This window comes from Gorilla gorilla, chromosome 13 (genome assembly GCF_029281585.2).
Source record: "Gorilla gorilla gorilla isolate KB3781 chromosome 13, NHGRI_mGorGor1-v2.1_pri, whole genome shotgun sequence".
Lineage (NCBI taxonomy): Eukaryota > Metazoa > Chordata > Mammalia > Primates > Hominidae > Gorilla > Gorilla gorilla.
This window is the reverse complement of record NC_073237.2, coordinates 85,925,917-85,947,762: the sequence shown is the minus strand read 5'-3', so window position 1 is coordinate 85,947,762 and position 21,846 is coordinate 85,925,917. Positions and strand designations below refer to the sequence as shown.

The 21,846-nt window shown below is 47.7% G+C and overlaps 1 protein-coding gene across 7 annotated transcripts in view; it reads left to right on the top strand.

Moving 5' to 3' along the window:
• The first annotated feature begins 8,400 nt into the window (after positions 1 to 8,400).
• SEMA4D (semaphorin 4D) overlaps positions 8,401 to 21,846 on the top strand; it is a 137,044-nt gene continuing 123,598 nt past the window's right edge. For 3 of the 7 annotated variants that reach the window (XM_055350834.2, XM_063696546.1, XM_055350836.2), the window contains exon 1: positions 8,402 to 8,616. The gene's annotated coding sequence lies outside the window, so the exon portion shown is untranslated. Of the gene's footprint in view, positions 8,617 to 21,846 lie in introns of all 7 variants that reach the window. The other 4 variants (XM_055350827.2, XM_055350822.2, XM_055350823.2 and 1 more) reach the window with 2 other exon arrangements.

Below are 21,846 nucleotides of genomic sequence, written 5' to 3'. Positions count from 1 at the left end.
GTTTAATGTACTTATGGACTGTTGGGTTTGTCTTTACTTTGTGCATTTGTTACTTTGATGCTAGTTTTAAATTATCTTTAAATGAATGAAGTAGAGCTGTATGGATGCATACTGAAGGATGTTCCTGAGATTGCAAAACGAAATTTAAATCTTGCACACTTTTAAAATAAATAACAGAGATAGAAAGAGAGAGAGACTGAGTGATTGCTACCAGGCCTTTTCAGAGAGTACATACATATTTATGTATTTGAGGGGCACAAGGCCTGGAATAAAGCATATCCAACACTAGGACTGATTGTCCCAGAAGTGGGGGAGGAAGAAGAGTTGTCATCTTTTCTTTTGTTTACTTCTGTTTTATGTGGCTACTTTTGATATGCAACATAAATTGATAAATGTCTACACTTATCAATTTTCTGTTGAAACTAAGGTTTTCACTGATATCTAATATTTTTCCAGTATCTTATTTTTACTCTTGTATTTTGCCTCAATCACAGGAAATTCTACCTTTATTCTGGTTACAGCTCAATCTTCGCAAACATACTCTCTTCCCAAATGATTCTGGTTATGTTGAATAAAGTAACAGTCGAGTGCTTCCCAGGCAGGCATGAAATGCTGGCCTTGAAGAGGGCTGTCTGGCTCTGGAGGCGTGGTCAGGAAAGCAGCAGGTCTGGGCGTCTGACTATGCTTGGACAATGGCCTGATTTGAACATACTTTTAATTTCTGCTGGCAAGTCCAGAGTACTTAGAGCAGAATCTTTCCATTTGGCTACTCCATACAATGGCTTTTCCAAACTGAATGCAAACCAGGTGGGGCTATTATTGTTTGCGGGCAGGCGGTGCCTTCATTCAAAGCCTACAATTTCCTCCTCTGTGCCAGGGAAATACACAGCATGAGAACACTCTGTGTCCGGTCAGTGCCTCCAATCCAATGTGATGAAGGGTCCCGAGTAAAGGAGAAGGCAGATGCAGAGACTCGTGGAACAGAGAGTAGGCAAAACTCAGTGCCATGAGGAGATGGCTGTCAGCCACCTGACAGTCATAGACAGAGAAAGGAGAAAACCATGGGGTCATAAGAATAGCAATGAGGCTCTCAATGTTTCTCTTTGAAAAATCCAATTCTTTGTACTCTCCAAATTCCCGAATAATCAAAAGGGAATCAGAACCATTGAGTTCTCCCATGCTCAGGTTCACGGCACCTTTCCTAGCAACAAATAACTGGGTGGGAGGCAGGCGTGAGGTGCCCTTTCCCTTTTGAGGGGCTGGCCTGCACTTCCTCGGGCAGGGGCTACTCCTGCACCTGCTCAGCATCACTGCCTGGTCTGCGCACAGCACTGGTGGTGGCCTCTTACTGCCCGTTGGAAGTTGTAACACACATTAAAATGTGTGTAAAGACTCTATTAGAAAGTCCAAACACGAGGTCAAAATTGTGCCCAGAAAGGGCACATCCAGTGAAGAATAAACTTCACTGACCTGCCCTGTTTCCTCCTCCATAACATGAGGACAGCATGGCCTGTCCTGCATATTTCTATGAGAAACTCAAGCTCTGGTGTTGTCAAGGACAGAACTCAGCCTGCAGGCAGCATCTGCCCCTCAGGAATGCTCCACCAGGACTTTTGCTATGTTTGATATTCAGTGTAGAGAGCAGGGTGGGGGATGGCTCTCCCAAGCCGGAGCAGGGGCCCTACTGAAAGTTGAACACACCATCATTTTTAGTTACAGACACTTCTCTTTACTTTGCATTTTAAAATTTTCTATTGAGGATAAATTCTAAACATTAAAGTGCAGAGCTCAGTGAATTTTGACATATGTATACACTCAGGTAACCACCACCCAGGTCCAGATACTCAACACTTTCAGCCTCCCACTGTGCCTTCTCTAATTCAGAACCTACCTAAGAGTAACTGCTATTCTGACATTGATCCCTTTGTTATGTTTGCTGTTGTAGAACTTCTTATGGACAGAATTATACGGTAGAGGCTCTTTTGTGTATGTCTGACTTCTTTCAGAATTATGTCTAAGAGACTCACCTTTTTGCTACGTGGAGTTCTTTCCCTTTTTCATTACTTTGTAGTATTCCATAGGGTGACTTTACCACCATTTATTTGTCTTCCTACTACTGATAGACACTCGGGTTGTTTCTAGTTTGGAGTCACAACAAATGAAGTTATCATGAGCATTCTTATATATGTGTTTTGGTAAACATATGCACTTATTTTTGTGCATTCTATCTAGAAGAGGAATTGCTGGGTTATAGAGCATTTGAGTATTTAGCTTCAGTAGTATTGCTCTGTATGTTCCAAAGTGGCCATACTATTTTACACTCCCAGCGAAGATGTATGAGAATTCTAGCTGCTCCACATCCTTGCCAACACTTGCTATTTTCAATTTTAGACATTCTAGTAGGTGAGCAATTTTCCACTTAAATGTATAGTAGCACTAATGACACTACAGTGAGTATGGCACTCACCTAGTTGTCCATGAATATCTGTTTTTCCGTTCCTTAATATATTAATTACAGACTTTTAGCTGGTTACATAGTCACTCAACTAGCAGCTACATTTCCAACTCCCCCTTGCAGCTACATGTGGGCCCAGGACTAAGTTCTGGTCAATGGTATGTGACAGAAGTGATGTGTGCTACTTCCTGGTATTGCACTGAAATCTATTGATCACACTCGTCCTGGCCTATGAAATCTATTGATCATACTCTTCCTCTTTCCAGCTAGATGGACGGTAACATCCAAATGGGAGACAGCAAAGCTCCCCACCAGTCCTGGTCCACATGTCTACCTCTGATAATGTTATATAAGAAATGAATAAACTTCTGTCTTGGTCAAACCACTGGATTTTTATCATAGCAGGGAATCGTGCATCCAAATAAACACTCTGTGATTGCTCATTTGCCCTCTGACTTGAACACACCTGGGCACATGTTGTTTCTGTTTGCTTAGCACTCATCTGTGCATTAGGGAACTGCTCTCCCACAGCCCTGCAGTTCTGTGAGATTGTGAACTGTACCTGCTGCAAGCATATGCATGTGGCCCAGGTCTGACCGGTTGTGGTTTCTCATCCTTGTCTGGAATTTTGGGTAAATGGGATTGGCATGAGAGCCAACAGAGCCAATCAAGGTTCTTCCATGAGATTTGCAATATAAAGAGAAAGAGTCTTTGTCATCATTTTAGAGTTTGGTGGCCAGGAGCCTTGTGACAGGAGAGGATAAAACCAACACCCAAACAGAGCTAGGGCCAATCAGAGAAAAAGAGGGAAAGAGTCAGAGAGCCGAGGGAAGAGGGATATTTAATAATGGCATCCAAGTCCCTGGATCTAACTGTACCTGGAGCACCTTTAGACACAAGTGAGCCAATAGTATGAGCTGAATTTCTGTCATTTACCACCAAGAGTCCTGTCTCCTTCATTAATACTATAAACATGTTTGATGGCAACTTTATAAAGCACTATGCAAGATGCTGGAGATACAAGGTCCCTTTCCTTTAAAATAGTAATTCTTAGTCTGATCAACTTTGAAGGGTCCATCCAGATGGAAGGATGATAAGAAAAGAATTACATTTTTTTTCCCACTAACCTCTAACTGAAAGGAAGCATTTCCTTCGGGTGTACATGCAGGCAACAAACACAGCCACATCAGCAGTATGTAAGGACTTCTCCTCAGCAGAAATCACAGCGATTCTCACATCACATCATGCTCGTTACAGACCTTAAAATATCGGCTGACTTATCATGACTTGGAAACTACAGCTATCAGATCTGCTGCTAGAGCATATTATTAAAAAAGAAGCAAGTAGATCACATTTTAAAGTATTTTGGTAGCTGGATTTCAGTATAATTCATTTCCTTTTGAATCCTGTATTTGGCTTTATGCATTTAAACACATTACTCTGAAAAGAGTTCTGTAGACCTCACCACTCTGTGAAGTTCAAAATGTAGACCAGAGAAGAAAGAAAACTATCAACAAACAATTATAATGGAAGCTGGTGCAGGCACCAAGGAAGTGATGTGTAAGGTAACATTCGAGCTGAGGAGCAGGGTGGAGGATATTAAGCTCTGCCCGGGGTGCATGGGTTTGTGTTGGAGGAAATGATGCCAGGGCAGAGCCTTGACACATAAGTCGGTGTCTGCCAGCCAGCCAGGGATGCGAAGAGGTCCGTGGTCTGGCAGTTGGTGACAGCAGTCACCTTAAAGGTCAGAAAGGCATTGCTGGGGCAAGTTCACTTGCTGGGGCAAGTCTAATCCAGCAGACACCAGCACTGATTAGATCAATGGTCAGATGGGGCCACACCAGCATCCTGTACACTCCCCAGTATGACGAAGGATGGCTTGGTAACCCATTCTGCATGTTCAGTGATGTGGGAAGTGCTGCCATGAGTGTGTGCACCAAAAATGGATTACACCCCTTCACCAGATTTATCTAGCACTTAGTGGTTTGACAGTTGAATGCTGTGCTGGAGCACAGAGCAATGATAACATCTCAGCACGGCCTTCGTTTCTATGCTTCTGCTGGTGTGACCCCACGTTTCCAAGTGTGGCTTTAACAAAAAGAGCTCTGTGGGTCCTGTGGGGGTCTCAGTGGCAGTAAGGACATAGGAGGGTGCTAGAGGTGCCTGGGGATCTCAGAGCCTTCAAAATCCCTTTCGGCTTCCTTCACTGACATGTTCTAACAATCAGGGTGCCTGACAGAGACCGGTGCGGACTCTCTATTTTGGAGAGGCTGGCCAGGAAGGCCACACTCTTACCAGCCTTTTCTAGGGTGCGGGGAGGGACAGAGCTAGGAGTAGGAGTCACAGCATGGTCTTGGCAGCCACTGCATGGTAACAGTGGAGGTGTGGCTCACCCACGTCTCTGCAGAGTGTGGTCACATTCAAAGGACATCTCCCTGGACTTTTCTAGAAGCTGCTGGCAGTTCCCAGAGCCAACCTTCCCACAGTCCCTCAGAGGACCCCGTTTCTCCACTTGCTGTGCTGACTCTCTCTCTAAGCTTAGCCTGGACACTCTGCCTGCCACTACAGGTGAGAGGCGGCAGGCCGACTCTTTCTGAAGACACCTCCTCCACTGCGTAAGGCTCCACACTGGGCGATCTGGAAACAGCTCCCAGCCCACTACATGCCTGTTCCATCCTGCATTGCGAAGTGGAAGCAGAGGATCCTCTCTCCTCATATCCACCTGGGCTGTGTTGGAAGCTGAGTATTATTTGTGCTGCCATACTTGAGTTTTTTTCTCATATGGGACTTAACTATTATCAATCCAGTTACTGTGCTCATCTGCATATAGATGGTGTCAACATTCTGGCTGGGAAATGCAGAGAAACTTTCCAAAGCATGGTCTCAGTATCCAAATACTTGGCATTTCTGGGGAAACTAGGAAATAGATGGGTTAATATGATCTTTGATATGCTTGAACTTAATATTGGAGGGGAAAGTAAGGGGGTGAGAGGTAAGGCAAGATTGGAGTTCATTTAGCTACTTTTATTTTTATTTTTTGAGACTGAGTTTTGCTCTGTCACCCAAGCTGGAGTGCAGTGGTATATGATCTTGGCTCACTGCAACCTCCGCCTCCCGGGTTCAAGTGATTCTCCTGCCTCAGCCTCCTGAGTAGCTGGGATTACAGGTGTGTGCCACCATGCCCACCTAATTTTTGTATTTTTAGTAGAGACGGGGTTTCACCATGTTGGCAAGGCTGGTCTCAAACTCCTGACCTCAGGTGATCCGCCTGCCTCAGCCTCCCAAAGTGCTGGGATTACAGGCATGAGCCACTGCACCCAGCCTGCTACTTTTATATCTGTGTTTGAAATGTCCCATGACAGAGTGTGAAACAAGAATAAAAAGGCAAGCTTGGTCACTTTGGGAGACATAGGCAATCATGCTGAGAGAAGGGAGCAGGGAAGAAGGTCAGAGAGGAGGGAAGAGGAAGACCTAATAATGGCATCCAAGTCCCAGTTCTAATGGTACCTGGGGCATCTTTGGATGCAAGTGAGCCAATAGTATGAGCTGAAGTTCTGTCACAACTAAGAGTCCTGTCTCCTTCATGAATGCAATAAACATGTTTGGGGGCAATTTTATATAAGCATGGTGCAAAGAAGCCCTTGTGTTCGCAGCCTGGGCATTGCGGAAAGCTTTTTGGAGTTTTTACTGAATTCTCTCATGTTCTTCTGTATGCATTAGGAAACAGGCTAGAGAGGACAGTGTTCTGGAAGGTCATGACGCCAGAAGTGTGGGCCCCAGGACAGCCATGCAAAGTCTCTTCTTTGCCCTGGGCTGCCCTCTATCAGATTCTGAGCATGTGGGTCTAAAAGCCAGGAGAGGATTCAGCAGTTGTTGAGAAGCACACCCCTCTGCTGCTGGTCCCCTCCCTGCAGTGTGTTCCCAAGGTGGCCCCAGGCCTGTCTAGACGCTGGCTGTGAAGGGCACGCTCCTGCAGGGGCAGCCGGCTCTTCCGCAGTGAGGTCTGTCAGAAAGCGCCCACGATAGGCAGGAAATTCTCATCTAATTTCCACCCATCTGTCCTCATTCTGCCCTTCATAACACCACAGAGTAATCCTTCTTCCCGGGACAGTTTTGCACATATTGGGGTTCTTCTGTCTTGTGCTCCACACATTGATTTTCTAGGCTGAAGACTCCCGGTGGGTCAACTCCCCTCCCACGGGATACTGCTGGCTGCCTTAGACACCAAGCAAGGGCATGGTATTCTAGATGTGTCTGACTAGTGAGGAATAAAAGAGAGTCCCCCCACCCCCCACCCCAATCAGTGCAATGTTGCATGTGTAGATCCTAAGCGTGCATCCCTCCTTGGGCATAGAATGCTGTTAAACCAGTTCTGTCCTAATCCGTTCCCGTTATGTTTCAATCCAAATGGGATGTGGAACATGGATTCATGGACCCCTACAATTGGAAAAGAGCTTGGAAAAGACTTCTCTAGTTTTTCCTGTAATAGTCACCAGCACTGAACCCGAGCACACGGTGCAGTGGGCTTTACCTGCCATTCTCTCTCCGTGCTCCCCAAACCCTCCAGGATGACCACACTGTCCTCATGTTGCAGGGTACAGAGGTTTGCTGAGGCCTGAGGTTATTTGGAAACTGCAGAGCTGTGAGTCAAGGGAGTCTATCAGATTCCAGGTCTGGATTCTTCAGCAGGAGGGTGGTGGCTGCCATGCCGTAGAGGGAGGAGGGGGTGCGTGCTCCACCCCACCCTGCTTGACACCAGCTTTGCCATCTTAGCCTTTGCTGGGCCGAAGCCGTATTCTCAGAGCTCCGGCACTGAACCACAGAAACCACAGGAGGCCCTAGAAGGGAACTCTGCGACTGTTGGGCCTTTAACTCTGTGACTCTTGAGCCTGGGACTGGCTTCACTTGTAAACTCTAGCTCTCAGAGCCACTGCTCAGCAGGAAAACAGCCTCAGGGCCCCTGCCCCTCAACAGCAGTCTGTAGTCCAGGGAGGTATCACCTGGCCTGGAGAGGGGCTCCCCAACTCCTCACATTTAGGGGAAATCCTAGCTGGTTCCATTAGAAACTGTGTCCCCTTCTCAGGACTGTGTTCCTCAATAGGCCTCCCAGCCTGGCCAGTCACTGTGCGAGCCCTGTCACCTCTCCTGGGGGCAGAGGGAAGAGGTCTGGATGGAGCAGCACCATCTCTGAGGGCCCCCAGATCCCCAAACCCATGCGCTAGTCACAAACAAGTCTCACCAGCAGCCTCACAGGAGGACCATTTGCCATATAGAGTGGAAAATGATGAACGTTTGGCAAAAGGCTAGCACGGGGGTTCAGGGAAACCAAGACTCCAGGTGGTGCCAGCCCCTCCCCTGGGGAATGGGAGCAGCCTGGTGTGAAATATTCTTGCCCAAAGTCAGCAGCCAAGTGTTCTGGGTGCCACGTGCCTCACGCACACTGCAGGTCAGGTTCTCAGAAGAGCTGGCCCAGGGTCTGGGGGTGAAAAAAAACTGGCGGATTTGGGGGAGGCCTGGAAAGGGTGGGGTTCATCCAGGACCCCAGAAGGGGCAAGCTTGTCTATTGAGAGCTGGTGAGGAAGAGGGTGACAGGGCACCTCTTGGTCCTGGGAACGGGTGCTTGACTCAGCAGAGACCAACCCAGGGCTGAGGGACAACTCTCTGGGCCTGGCGGGGAGGCAAGAGAGATGGGAGGTGAGGAGGAAGGAGTGGGGAGCAAAAGTGGGGAGAAGGGGAGAGAGGTGGAAGAGTGTTGCGAAGGTGAAGAAAGAGGAGGAAAAAGAGAAGGGAGGAAAAGAAAGGTTGGGGGAGGGGAAGGAGGGAGGTGAGCAGGGGAGAGGAGGAGGGAGGAGGAAGAAAGGGGCAGGGCCAGAGGAGGGACGAGAAGAAGGGGGAGGGGAAGGGAAAGGGGAGGAGGCGGGAAGGGAGGGGGAGCGGAGGAGGGGCCTGCGCGCCCGCCCCGCGCCCTCCGTCCCCGAGCCGGCCTCAGCGCCCTCGCGCGCCGCAGCATCCCAGCCGCCGCTGCCGCCGCCGGGCCTCCCCGCCACCCCCTCCCCGGCCCGGCCGCCTCCCGCCGCCGCCGCCGCCGCCGCCGCCGCCGCCATTCCTGGCGCCCGAACTCGCCCGGCCGGGAGCCGCCGCGGGCAGGACGCGCGCTGCAGGTAAGCGGCCGGGCTGGCGCGGGAGGGAGGGCGCGCGGGGCCGGGCAGGTGCGCTGGGGGCGGCCTGGACCCTCCGCGGAGCCCCCACTCCACACCCCTAGGCTCCTCACCGACCCTCGGGGCCCTTCCCGAACCCCTGCAGGAGCCTCCTTCTGGGATCCCCGGACCCCTGGACTCCTTCCTGGATCCCCCCGGGGCCCCTCCTGGGACGCCTCCCAGAGACACCTACCCGGACCCCTCCGACCCCCTGGACCTCTCTGCTATCCCTCCCCGGCCTTCTCCCCTTCCCGGTTGCCTCCCCAGTCCCTGCGCGCAGGTGGCTCCTCTGGGCGCGGGGGAGCGGGGGCGCGCTGCAGACCCGGGCCAGGGAGGGGGCGGTGCGCTCGGCCAGGCCCCGTCGCGCCCCGGCCCGCCCAGTCCGGCCCCGCCAGGTCAGGCCCCACTCCGGCCAGCCGGGCTCTGGCCGGGTCCCCGCGGGCTTCTATTTTGGTCGCGGAGGCCGCGGACCCTGTGCACTGGACCCGGCGCCGCGCACTCAGACAGGTGGGGCAGGTTGGGCCGCAGTGGTCAGGTCGCCGCCTTGGCAGTGAGTGCTGCAGGCCTCGGTTTCCTTTCGGGTTTTGGTTGCATTATTCTAGAACAGCCCAGGAGAACCACAAGCCTTAGCTTGGGCTGCACCTGTTGCAGCCGCCTAGTGAGCTGCAAGGGGCTGGCTGTACTGGGGTTATGCCAGTAAAAACGTGTAAAGGAGAGTTGAACTCGTGGTTGTCCTCTTTATTTGTCTGGCTTAGTATTTTGGGGGGTAGGTGGGGGAGTGGGTGAATGGGAGTCTGTAGGTGGGCAGTTTGCGTCAGATGAGGACTGGTGTCGAGGGCTGGGTCCTGCTTTCCGGAACGTTTTCCACATGAAGTTGCTTTGCTTTTGTTTTGAAAACCTCACTCTGTGTTGAGCACATCCCAGGCTCGTGGGTGGCCAGGCCCCCGAAGGCCAAGCTGGACGTGGGGCCTGGGGCCAAGCATCTCACCCTGCTGTTCTGAGTCTTTTCAAATCCACCAGGCGCCACGGAATGGAAGTTTCCTTTCCTGGGGGTGACGTGACACCAGTGGCCTGTCGCCTCATATGTGTCCTAGGCCTGGGGCCTGCCTGCTGGCTGCCCAGGCGAGGTTATTTGGGAATGTTTACTGTGTCCCAGAAACAGGCAGCTCTGGCCAGTGCAGGGGCAGGATTCTGGTAGAGCTGATAATGCCCTGATTGTCATTTTGACAGTTGGTGTCTGTGTATATCATGTCTTGGTAGTCGTCAGCCAGAAGAAGAAAGCAGGCGGGCTCAGCATACCCACCAGGGAGGCTGGGGTGGGAGGATGAGGGATGCACTGGCCTGTTTCTGTGAGCAAAGACTGCCCTCCCATAAGGCCAGACCTTCAGACTGAGAAAAGTGTACGTGGTACACTCAGCGAGTCAAACAAAGAAATAAAAACACATCACTGGTGCCAGGAGCAGCCCTGGGGTCCCAGGAGGGTGGGCCGCTTAGGAGTTGGTAGACGGTGGAACTCAGTGGCTGTATTTCAGAGTGCAGACAGGCAAAAGGCCACCGTGGGGATGCAGAGCCCCAGCTGCCATGCCAGCCCAAGGTCTTGCAGCACAGCACAAGGGAGGGACTCCATGGGAGGGGGCCCACCTCCTGAGAAGCACACCCAGAGTCTGTTGAAAATGCAGCCTTGCACAGACCCCCCTGAGTGCCTGGGGTCCTGGGCTGAGGTTTAGAGTGCAAGACCAGCGACCATGTTGCATTTGATATCCAGTGGGTCTGGGGCCAGGGAGATGTCCTTGGTGACATCATCCACTTGTGGACAGTCCTCTCCATGTGGACCGCTGGAGGCAGATGTTACCTAGAGCCGCTTTCCCCACACCAAGTGGATGTGTCTAGGCCAAAGCTTGGGAGTGCATGCTAATGGCCAGCTTTGACTGAGGAGGGAGGGAACGTCCGCTACTGCCAGCACAACAGCAAAATCAATAATGCATTGCAAAGATCAATGGTTTTCTCTATCTTCTGTGCTTCTGCATTGAGCCTGTTCAGGCTTCTGCCTCTCTTGGTTCCATTTCTGTTGGGGAGGGAGGGATGGGCGGGTCCAGGAGGGTGGTTGCAGATTCTCCTCCTGACCCCTGGAGCCAGAGCTCCAGGGTTGGAGCTAGGACCCATGGGGATGAAACTTGCCACGTGAAAATATAGAAATAAACGTGCCATCGGCTGACTGTTGAGCTTAGTTGCTGAGAGAAAGGCTGCTGCCTGCTGTTCCCAACCAGGGCAGTTATTTCTTCTTTGAACTTGGACAATTCCAGGAAGAAGACTAGAAGGTGAGAAGGGAGGTGGCAGAGGCACCTGGGGTGGGTCCTCTCTTCCCTGGGCCAGGGTCCGCCCTGGGCTTGGCAGGTGCAGTTCCTCAGCCCTGCCCATTGCATCTCCATCCCCATCACCATTGCCGTCCAGGGTCCAGGGCTGCTGGAGGAGATAGCTGCTGATTCAGTCAGGTGGAGAGAGTGTGCCAGGGCCTTCCCTGGAAGCTGGGTGGTGTTTTCGGTGCACTAGTTAAGGCGATCCTTGGGATAAGCAAATTGCTTTGCTGCTTGTGGCTCACATTTCAGCTTCTGTGACCCTCCCTGAGCGAATTTGCCTTTAGCTGGGGGTGTCACAGCAGGGGCCCCAGCTTTCTACTGCCTTGCTGCTTCCCCTGGGGCATCAGCAGCTGCCTTCCCACAGCACCTGTGCAAGCCTCAGTGGGGGGCAGGCAGGGTCCTGTTATTTGGTCCAGAAGTTTCAGATGCTGCCCATGAAAGCAATGACTGCATCCCTGCCCTGGATCACATCTAAGTGGCACCCCAAGATTTCTGGCTTCGATCAAAGCCTGATCCAGAGCTGTCACTTGGATCAGCATTTGATCCAAGCATCACTCCTTTGAAAACTAGGCTATTGATGTGTCTCATGGACATTTGTGGAGTGAATGATGATTTTAAGGAATTCCTTAATCACAGCATCGTGGTTATGTTAGAATAACTTTCACCCTTTAGCAATAGATACTGAGTGTTGGTAGATAAAATGATGTTTGGGATCTGCCTCAGATTAATGTGGGGTGGGGAAGCAGAGGGGATGAGAAGGGGCGAGATAGTCTGAGTGGACAGTTTGGGGTCTGGATGAGAGTACCTGGGTTCTTTGTTCTGTTCTGCCTACTTGCATGCACTTTGAAAATTCTCCATCATGAAAAGTGAATAATAATCGGAGATCTCCAATTCCTCCCTGTAAAACATGCCATTGGATTCTTTACTTCATGATGGCATCATTCAAAGGTTTACTTTAAAAGATGTGCCAATCTATTAAGTAGAAATGTCACTCCTTAGTGTAGACTATAGAGAATGTGCCCTCTCCATGCACAAGTGCAGGCGCTCAGCATGGAAGCCCATCTGGAAGGACACACACCTGGTATTCAGCAGATCATTATGGAGCCGCCTATGTGGACCTGGTGCCAGGCGCTGCCCCAGGCTCTAGGGACTCAGCCCTGAGTGAAAGCAGCACTCCACAGTTAGCAAAGGGTGGGGCGTGTGTGAATGTGAGTGAGTGTGTGTTGGGGGAGGAGAGGGAAGAGGAAGAGGGAACCTGTACTTTGTCTTCTTTTTGTACTTATGTATGGTTTGTTTCTGTTACAAGGAATTATTTTTGGAATATCAAAATGAATTTTCAAAAAGTGGTCTTCATTAGGTCATATACTTTCCTCTGGCGTTTTAAATAGAATTTGATTTGTGGAAGTTCATGTTTCTACACATCTTAATAACAGATGAATTGGCTTCCATGAGGCAATCAATGAATCAACAGTTATTGACCCTCTGAATATGTGCTTTGTGGGCTATGAAGGATAGAAATCAATATGCTACTATCAGCATTAGGGGAGACAAGACGAAGACCCTGACAATTAAATAATAGTACAATCCAGCCACAGAAGGGTTATCCTTACACTCAGTACAGAAACAAAGGCCAAGTCTGGTCTGGAGCCTGCGCCAGAGGGGTCCCCATTGCTGGTTGGCTGACCTGGACCTGGGGCTTGTTCCAGCATTTCCTGTGGTGTCTTTGTTTTCTTCTTCCATTTAGTAAAGGATATGTTAAGTAACCTAAAGCTATAGCAAAAACATAAGTGGTGCGTGCTGCATAGAAGTCTACAAAGTAAAAAGTAGAAATTGCTTAGAATTGTAACAGTTTTTGTATTTTCCTGATCTGTTGCAAGAAATTAGAGTTGCTTGAGCAGCCAGAACGTAATTTGCCTTGATGTAGAATTTGGGTGTTTGTTAGGCCTTCTGATTTGTGTGTGTGTTTTGATTTTGTTTGGAAGGACAGAAAGTTTCCCGTTAGGCCTGCAATTGACCCACTTGGTTCTCACTGGGAGTTTAGGAGCTTTTGTTTGTTGTTGTTCCTGACCGGTGTGTCCCATGTGCTGTGAGGGCACAGCCCTGTGCTGCAGCAGGGCTGTGGCGGGGCTCTGAGCCCTGGGCCATCTTTGAGGGCTGAGGGTCTTGGCACATGTTCATTGTCGTGCTGCCAGGAGCTGCCTGCCTTTGCGCCTGCACAGAACCACCCAGTGGGTGGATGCACATTCTTTTCCCCCATCTGGATCACACTTATCCTGTATAGCCCCCTCCTTCTGAGGGCCCACAAGGAGCTGAGCCATCTGGGCAGGTCACAGTGCCGGCACGTTTGGTCCCTGGTGGGTGATGCTCCTGTGTCTTAGGTTCCTGACCTGAAGGAACTGCTTACCTTTCAGGGCCCTCCCAACTCTTGCACTTGTCCACTTGATGAAGTTTCACTGCTTCCCCAGAAAACACGTATTGAATGTCAGTCATGGCTGGGGTGCCGGGGAATATGGTCAAGTGGAGGGAGATGGGAGGCTAATGAGAGGGGAGATAGATAGTTCTAGGTCCAGCCGCTTAAGGGGCCAGTGGTTTGTTGAGAGGGTGGTTGTGATTTAAAATCAGGTGGCCCCTGTGCCTTGCTGAGCCCTAGATGTAGGGGAGGTGAGGAGTGGTGAGGGGACACTTAGGCACACATGAGCAATGGTAGGAGGGTGGTGCGGGGCGGGCCTTGCAGGAGCTTGGGCAGTCTCCTCGGGTGGGAGGCAGGCTGATTGCAGGTGTTCTGCGAAGACGGAGCCAACAGGACTGTGATGGATCCCATGAGGGCTGTTGCAGCAAGCAAGGGGTCCAGGATGACCCAAGAGTCTTGGATCGGGTGTTGGAAGGGTAGAGTTGCCATCACTCTGAGACTGAGGTCTTCAGGGGAGCAGTTGTGAGGATTCAGAGGGATGGTGTGGCTCGCAAGATAGTACAGGTGAGAGCCCTACTGAAGTGTCCCAGTGGAGGTGGGGAGGAGGAAGTTGGAGGAAGGGATCTGGAGTTTGGGGGAGTGCTCTGAGCTGGGACCCTAATCTTGGCAATATATTATAGCTATAGAGATGACATTTTGAAAGGGAGTTTGGATGAGACCACTAGGGAGTTGAGGTAGATGGAGAAGAGAAGAGGTCCGAGGACTGAGCCTGGAACAAGAAACCAAGAAGGTGCGGCCAGCGAGGTAGGGGATAACCAGAGGGTTCTGAGGGCATCCTAGAGGCCACATGCAGCTTGCGTGAGAGGGAGGGTGACAGCGGAGGTCACGAAGGTGAGAACCGAAGACAACCTGGGGTTTATCCATGTGGTCTGGGATGGTGGGCTGAAGTATGGGGTGAGTTTCTTGAGAGAAGGAAGGAGGGGAATTTGGGACAGCAGGACCCTATTGCTTTTTCAAGAATTTTGCTGCCGTGAAGGGCAGTGGGGAAGTGGAGGGGGGTCATGGGCAGATAGGGCTGAGGGAGGCCCGCTTGGAAGGTTTGCATCCTGAAGAGAAGGATGGAGCAGAGCGGGAGGAAGCCGTGAGGTGGGTGGGAGGGACAGAGACTGGCTGGGGCCGCCCCTTTGGTGGAGGGTCCCTATGAGCTGCTGTTGACTCTCGGTGTGCGCTGTGCCTCCTCTTGGCCCCGGGGCCCACAGATGCATGGGGCTGTCCCATCGCTGGTGGACTGTGAGCATTTTCCTCATCACCTTAGTGAGCGCTGGCATTGTCTCCAGGCCAGGCAGGGATGGCCTGCATTTTGCCTGCAACAGTGACTCTCAGTTCCACGTGGACTGAACGCTGGAGGAATGGGAGTGTGCTTCTCTGAGAGTGGTCCCCGCACCAGCGGCATTGCACCCCTGGGAAATGCAGAGTCTCCCTGGCATCTGGAACTGTGGGGTGGGACCAGCCATCTGTTTTTTGTTGTTGTTGTTGTTGTTGTTGTTGTTGTTTTTGAGACAGAGTCTTGCTCTGTCGCCAGGCTGGCATGCAGTGGTGTGATCTCAGCTCACTGCAACCTCTGCCTTGTGGGTTCAAGCCATTCCCCTGCCTCAGCCTCCTGAGTAGCTGGGACTACAGGCACACGCCACCATGCCCGGCTAATTTTTTGTATTTTAGTAGAGACAGCGTTTCACCATGTTGGCCAGGATGGTCTCGATCTCCTGAGCTCAGGTGATCCACCCTCCTTGGCCTCCCAAAGTGCTGGGATTACAGGTGTGAGCCACGGTGCCCAGCCTCAGCCATCTGTTTTAACAGGCTCCCCAGAGGCTTTTGAACTGCTGCCCTAAGACAGGCCCACACTTGGGAGTGGGTGGGACAGGCCCATGGGGAGAAAGTAGCGGTCCCCAGGTTGGATGCACCTTAGACTTGGGGTGCTTTCCACATGGAGTCCCACTAGAGGCAATGCTGTCCTACTCAGTTTTATTGACATGAATTATGACAAAATGTATTCACTTCAAACACACAGTTAACTGAGTTTTGACACATGTAGATAGCCATGTGACTGACACCATAATCAGGATATAGACCAGGATTTGGTAAGCTTGGGCCTGCAGGTCAAGTGTGCTGGGCCAATTTATTTCAGAATTATCTATGGCTGCTTTTATGCTATTGCAGCAGAGGTGAGCAGTTGCCACAGAGACCATATGGCCCTGAGAATCCCCCTAAATTTCCCTGTTGCCCCTTTTCACTCAACCCCCTCTTCCCAGCAATTACTGATCTGCATAGATTAGATTATTATAAATTGGATTTATTTCTTCAATACTTTCAAAGTGGGAGCATATATTTGACAGTTGCTCCTAGACTTGTGATGGGATTACATCCTAATCATAAACCCATCATTAAGTTGAAGATATCCTAAGTCAAAAATGTGTTTGATACACCTGACCCGCCCAAAAGCATACCTTAGGCTAGCCCACCTTCAGCGTGCACAGAACACTTATATTAGCCTACAGTTGGGCAGAGTCATCTAACACAAAGCCTTTTTTATAATAAAGTGTTGAATATAATTTATTGAATGCCGCACTGACAGTGAAAAGCAGAATGGTTGTGTGGATACTCGCAGTACCGTTTCTACTGGATTCGAATGGCTTTCACAGCATTGTAAAGCCAAAAAATCATAAATGAAACCATTGTAAATGGACCATCTGCATACTCTTTTGTCTAGCTCCTTTCACTCTGCATAATGTTTTTGAGATTCTTACATGTTGCTGTGCATACCGGCACTTCATGTCCTTTTATTGCTGAATAGTTGGTAGACGTTTGAATTGTTTCCTCTTCTGGGTTTATTGTGAATCAAAGTGCTGGGAGCTACAACTCAACCACAAAAACTGCCAGTTAAAACATGGGTAAATGTGTCAATAAAGGTGATTTACAAACGGCCGATAAACATGTGAGAAGGTGCTTAACATCATTAGTTGTTAGGGAAATGTGAATCAAAGCCACAGTGAGATACCACCTTGCACCCTACTAGCTCTAATTGAAAAAAAAAAAAGGAGGGTGGAGGGAAATAACAAGCATAGGTGAGGTTATGGAGAAATTAGAACCCTCATACACTCCAGATAGAAACGTAAAATGGTGTAGCTGTTTTGGAAAAAAGTTTGGAGATTCCTCAAAAAGTTAAATACAGAATTACCATATGACCTAGCAGTCCCACTCCTAGGTATATACCTAAAAGAATTGAAAGCAGGGACTCATACAAAAACTTATACACGGCTGTTCACAGTGGCACTATTCCAGTAGCCAAAGGACAGAAACCCAGATGTCCAGCAGTGGATGAATGGGTAAGCTAAATGTGGTATATTCATACATGGTCTATGATTCAGCCATAAAAAGGAGTGAAGCGCTGATACATGCTACAATGTGAATTAACCTCAAAAACATTATTCTAAGTGAAGGTAGCCAGGCACAGATTAATAGCTGCATATTGTATTATTTCATTGATATGAAATGTTCAGAATGGGCAGATCTTTCCAGACAGAAAACACGTTAGTGGTTGCCAGGGGCTGGGGAGGTGGGGGAATGGGAAGTGAACACTTAATATGCATTGGGGTTCCTTTTGAGGTCCTGGAACTAGATAGGGGTGATGGTTACATAACATTGCGAATGTACTAAATGCCACTGGATTATACGCTTTAAAATGGTAAATTTTATCTTACGAGTATTTTACCACAATAAAAGATGATATAAGACATGCTGTGAGCATTCGTGGGCAAATCTTAGCGTGGACATATGTTTTTATTTCTCCTGCGTAACTACCTACAAGTGGAATTACAGGGTTTCATGGTAAGTAGATGTTTAACTTGATTAAAAATCTGGCAAACTGCTTTGCAAAGCGCTTGTATCATTTTACGTTCCCACTGCTAACGCATGAGAGTTGCAGTTGGTTTACGTCTGTGCCAACACTTGCTGTTGTCAGTCTTATTAATTTTAGCTATTCTAGTGGAAATGTGGTAGTGCTGTATCCGTGCAGTTTTAGTTGAGCGTCTTTTCATGTGCTTATTAGCTATTTGTGTATATTCTTTTGTGAAGTGTCTGTTCAGATCTTTTGATCACTTTTTAATTGGGTTGTCTTCTTACATGTGAGTTGTAAGTGTTCTTTACATATTCTTGACTCAAACCTTTTGTCAGATATTTGTATTGCAAATATTTTCTCTCAATGTATGGCTTGCCTTTTTATCCGTTATATCTTTCAATGGGCAGACTTTTTGGTTTTAAGTTGTTTTAATGGTTTGTGCTTTTTGTACCCTATTTAAGAAATCTTTGTCTAACCCATAGTGATAAAGATTTTCTGTGTTTTCTTCTGAAAATGTGGTAATTGTAGCTTTTATGTTTAGATCTGAGATCCATTTTTGCTGGGCGTGGTGGCTCACGCCTGTAATCCCAACAGTTCGGGAGGCTGAGCTGAGTGGAACACCTGAGGTCAGGAGTTTGAGACCAGCCTGGCCAATATGGTGAAACCTTGTCTCTACTAAAAGTACAAAAATTAGCCGGGTGTGATGGTGCACGTATGTAATCCCAGCTTCTTGGGAGCCTGAGGCAGGAGAATCACTTGAACCTGGGAGGCGGAGGTTGCAATGAGCTGAGATCGCACCATTGCACTCCAGCCTGGGTGACAGAGTGAGACTCTGTTCTCAAAAAAAAAAAAAAAAGATCTGTGATCCATTTCGAGTTAATTTTTAATGGAAAGAGCTAAGGATTGAGGTTCATTGTTTTACATGTAGACATCCGATTGTTCTCACACCGTTTGTTTTAAAGTAAACATCAACAACAAGCCTATTCTTTCTCCAGTGAATTATGTTGGTACCATGTTTGTAAAGTAATTGACCATATCTGTGTGCCTTTGTTTCTGGATTCTGTTCTGTTCCATTATGGCTTATTCCTCATAGGTCCCAGTATCACACTGTCTCTGTAGTAACTCCTGAAGTCAGGTAGCATGACAATTTTGCTTCATTTTCAAAATTGTAGTGTCGGTTCTAGATCCTTTGCATTTTCTTATATACTTAAGATCAGTTTGTCAGTTTCTACAGCAAGCCTGCTTGGATTTTGGCCGGAATTGTATTAACTCCTTAGATCAATTTGGGAAAAAACATTGTAACAATATTTGGTCTCTTGACCAATGAGTATGGAATCTCCCTCTATTTTCATCTTCCTTTATTTCTTTCAGCAGTGTTTTGTAGTTTTGAGTGTACAGGTCTTGTACATGTTTTATCAGATTTACTCATAAGTATTTCGTATTATTATACAAGGATTTTAAAAATTTTATTTTACAGTTGTTAATTGCGATATATAGAAATACAGTTGATTTTTTCTATTTTTTGTTTATCCTGTGAACTTTGCTAAGTCTCTATTTAAGTAGCTTTTTTTGTAGTCCCTCAAGATCTTTCATATAGATAATTCTGATGATTATGAATAAAGACCAGTTTCTTTCCAGTTAGAATGCCTTTTACTTCTTTTTCTTCTTTTCTTTCACTTCTAGGACTTTCAGTACAATGATTAATAGAAGTGATAAAAGTGGACATTCTTGCCTGTTCCCAATCTTAGGAAGGAAGAATTTCAAGTTTTGTTGTTGTTGTTAAGTATGATGTTAGGTAAAGATATGAAGTGCCTTTTACAAGGCGGTGAAAGTTTTTTAATTTGTTGAGAGCTTTTATCATGAGTAGGTGTTGAATTTCCTCATATACTTTTTCTGTATCTGTTGAGATGATCATAGGGTTTTTCATTTTTTGTTTGTAAATATGGTGAATTACACTGGTTAACTTTTGAATGTTAAATCATTCTTGCATTTCTGGCACAAATCCCACTTGGTAATTATGTATCTTTTTTATATATTTATTTTATATATTATATATATATTTATATATTGCTGGATTTGATTTGCTGCAATTTTATTAAGGATATTTGTGGCTATGTCATGAGGGATATCGTTTTCTTTTCTGGTACTGTCTTTTGTATTGGTATCAAAGTAAAGTTTGCCCCACACAATGATTTGAGAAGTGGTTCCTCTTACTATTTTTGAATAGTCTTTGTAGGATTGGGCTTCTCTTGCCCTCTCCTCCCCTCACCTTCCCTTCCTTTCCCTTTTTGGAGACAAGGTCTCACTATGTTGTCCAGGCTGGAGTGCAGTGGTACAATCATAGCTCAATCATAGCTCACTGCAGCCTTGACTTCCTGGGCTCAAGTGATCTTCCTGCCTCAGCCTCCAGAGTAGCTGGGATTACAAGCATGCACCACTATGCCTGGCTAATTTTTTTGAATTTTAGCAGAGACAGAGTTTCACTGTGATTCCCAGGCTGGCCTTGAACTCCTAACCTCAAGCCATCTTCCTGCTTTGGCCTTCTGAAGTGCTGAGCTTACAGGTGTGAGCCACTGTGCCCAGCCTGTCCGGGGTTTTCTTTATGGAGAGGCTTTTAATTATGAATTAAATCCCTTAACTTAGGACTATGAAGATTTTCTGTTTCTGTTTGAGTCAGTTCTGGTTATTTGTGTGATTTATTGAGCTATAATTTTATATACAGTGAAATCTTTCCTGTTAAATGTGCCATTCTGTGGGTTTTGGTTAATGCATGTGGTTTTGGTAAATATAACCATACCAAATCATTTCCACACCAAATCAAGGTATGGAAAATTTTTGTAACTCCAAAAATTCCGTCTTGTGCCCCTTTGTAGTCAGTTTCCTTTCCCCAGACCTAGCAACCACTGACCTGTTTTCCATCCCTCTAGGCTTTTCCAGAATTTCATAGAGAAGGAATTATACAGATTGTAGCCTTTGAGTCTGGCTTCTTTCACTCAGCATAATTATGCAGGTATTTGAGCAGTAAATAAAGCAATCAGATCGATGTCTCAGGAGTAACTCTGGCATTTCAGAGTGATGAATTGGAAAGACAAAGATTGGAGACAAGGGAAAGAAGTTATGGGACAAGAATGCTAGATGACGTTCATGGTGACCTTGTTATAAATGATATGCCAAACTCTGTCCATCTCATGGAATTCTGACCACAGTCCTGTAAGACTGGGTCAGTTCTCCCCTCTTGTTTACAGGTGAGAACAGAGAGAATAAGAATGTTATTCTTGAAGCTGCTCAGCCAAGAAGTGGTGAAGCCAGGAGTTGTGATTCGATGCTCTGTACTGAGGTCCAGCATCCAATGCATGCACTAGGAGGTGGCAGTTGGTTAGTGTTTTTTTTTTTTTTTTTTTTTTTGAGATGGAGTTTCGCTTTTGTTGCCCAGGCTGGAGTGCAATGATGCGATCTTGGCTCACTGCAACCTCTGCCTCCCAGGTTCAAGTGATTCTCCTGCCTCAGCCTCCCGAGTAGCTGGGATTACAGGCATGCGCCACCATGCCCGGCTAATTTTGTATTTTTACTAGAGATGGGGTTTCTCCATGTTGGTCAGGCTGGTCTTGAACTCCCGACCTCAGGTGATCCTCCTGTCTTGGCCTCCCAAAGTGCTAGGATTACAGGTGTGAGCCACCGTGCCCAGCCCGGTTAATGTTTTAAAGATTTTAAAGGCGCATGTACCCTTTGGCCATTGGAGTCTGAATGAGCTAGACATTTAGTTTATTTAAAGAATCATGAATGTTAAGAAGCATTTATTGAAAAGGGTGTTTCTCAGTGTTTATAAATAGAAAATCCAGATATAACCTGGGCAGCTACTGACAGTGAAATAGTTAGGCAGGATGTGCCATAGTAACATTGGTCACTCTTTAAAAATCTAGTGTAAAATATGCCTAATGAGATGAGAAGTCAGCATAGTACATCATGTGTTGAGAACAGTTTGTGAACCAACATGCACGGCAAGGACTTAAAATTGCCTAGAAAGAACTAGACCGTGTCCAAAATGCGAGTCAGATGTTTAGTTGATGACGTGCCTTCTGTTTTCTCCTTGGTGCTTGTCTACATTTCTCTGATTTTCTGCAGCAATACTTGTTATGGAAATCACAGAGGAGAAATACAAAGGAAAAGGTTGAAAAATGTAGCTCTAGAACACACACACACACACACAACATACTACACACATATCCCTCCACCACACACCCAGTACACACACACCAAACAACACACACATACACATCACACCACACACCCCATACCACACACTGCACACATACCCCCCACACCATAAACACCCAGTATACACACATTACACACACACCACACAACACATCCACCACCACACACCCACCACACAATACATCCACACACCACACCACACATTCCCCCTACCACACACTTCACACATACCTGCCACACCACACACACATAACACACAACACATCCATACACCACATCACATACCACACACACAGCCACCACACTACATACACACA